Here is a 1,758-nt window from a genome sequence, read left to right on the forward strand (position 1 = left end):
ACACAACAAAAACTGTTACATTTATTTCATTTCAGCGGTCCTACTCATATGATTGGCAAGTCTTATCAGCAGTGGAGTTCTCAAATTATCAGCCAGTGATCTGTTAAAATTGCTGTGTGCTCTGGGGTTCTAGTAAGGCTTAATAAACTTTCTTACAGGTCTGGAGCACTATATAAATTTTGTCAGAGCTGCTCTGGCATAATTGGTAATACAAACTGTCCGGCTTTGTGCAAATTACAAGCTCTGGCTCCAATCCTGCCAACTCTTACCAAAGAATTTAACTTACTTATAGAACCCACTACTCGTGCATAAATTAAGCATATTTGTAAATATTTGCACAGTATGGACATCTGTTGGCATAGCCAGTCATCTGATAGAGGATTCAACTTAAATCCTAGCCTGCAGAGAAAGGAATTCCTCACTTTTAAATTCTTTTCTTAGGCATCAAATATGTCAGTTCCAAAGGCTGGAAGTGAAACCAAAGAGAGCAGTCAGTGAAACTGTAACAATTGGTTCTGTTGCTCTTGTAACTAGAGCAGCACACTTTCTCAGTGCCCCCAAGGTGGAGCCCCTGCCTGGTTTCCAATCCTCACAGAACCAAACTCATGCTACACCTTCCCTCCAGGGGTGCCATTTAAAGCATTTCTCACATCATCACAGACACTTTCACAAAGCTCATAAAAATACTCCCAAGAGCTCCTTCTTGTTATCAGGTTCGGTTGAAATTAACCAAAGAGCTCAAAAATTTGGGGTCAGAGAAGAAATAGGCACAGTACAAAGCTGGCTTGCAACTGGGGAAGTTTCACTGCCTTAGGAAATCAAGCTAGTAAAAGGGCACTTAGCAAAATGCTTCCTTGCTCTGTCTTGGAGAGCGAAATAGGACGTGTTCAAACATCATCCTTAACGCTAAAACCTTTTGTGGCTTGTGAAGTGAAAGCCTTAAAATCTGATACCAGTCAGAAGTGAACGTAAAAGGGGGAAAAACATCCACACTTACTAAATGAAAAGTGAGAGAAGCTAAGACAGCCATGTTTACAGCCCACATACAGTGCAAAATCGTTTTGAGTTGGGAGGAAGCCCTAAAGGCCATCTGTTCCAGCTCCTCTGCAAAGAAGAGGGACATCTCTAGGGTGCTCCTGAAGCCCCACCCAGCGTGACCCTGAATGTCTCCAGGGATGGGGCATCCACCATCTCTAGGCAACCTGTGCCAGTGCCTTACCACTACTAGTGTAAAAAAGCTTTTCCTTATTCTAAATCTCCCCCCTTTTAGTTTGAAACCATTTCCCTGTGCCACGTCACGGCAGACCCTGCTGCCTGTCCCCTTCCTCCTTACAGCTCCCCCAGGCACTGAGAGGTCGCTCAGCTCTCCTGAGGGCAGCCCCAGCTTTCAGCCTGTATTCCTAGGACATGTGCAGGCCTTGCTGCCCTGCTTTAGAAGTACAGAGACCTCACCGCCGACGAGGATGAATGTTTCCCAATGAGCTTGTTAACAAAACTGAGGCACAGCACCGCCTGCCAACTAGGACGGCCCTACCCTACCACCACAGGGAACAAAGCACCTCGGTGCAGTGCGGGATTCTGGGGGTCCTCTCGGGACTTTGTGTCACAGAACCGGGGCCGGCCGCAAGCCGCAAGGCACTCGCCTCCTGCCGAGCTCCGTCAGCGGGATGGGGCGGGCGCTGCGGATGAGCCCGTCCCGCCTCGGGGCCCCGCGGGGTTACCTGGTGCAATGAGCACCCACTGGTCAGGGTGCGCGCC

At 48.4% G+C, this 1,758-nt stretch overlaps 1 protein-coding gene across 1 annotated transcript in view; it reads right to left on the reverse strand.

Annotated features, from left to right (window-relative positions):
- Positions 1–1,752, reverse strand: part of RNASEH2B (ribonuclease H2 subunit B) — a 39,232-nt gene extending 37,480 nt beyond the window's left edge. The window contains exon 1 of the mRNA XM_010728789.2: positions 1,722–1,752. The gene's annotated coding sequence lies outside the window, so the exon portion shown is untranslated. The remainder of the gene's footprint in view (positions 1–1,721) is intronic.
- Between the last annotated feature and the right edge of the window lie 6 nt (positions 1,753–1,758).

This window comes from Meleagris gallopavo, chromosome 1 (assembly GCF_000146605.3).
Source record: "Meleagris gallopavo isolate NT-WF06-2002-E0010 breed Aviagen turkey brand Nicholas breeding stock chromosome 1, Turkey_5.1, whole genome shotgun sequence".
NCBI classification, from domain to species: Eukaryota; Metazoa; Chordata; class Aves; order Galliformes; family Phasianidae; genus Meleagris; species Meleagris gallopavo.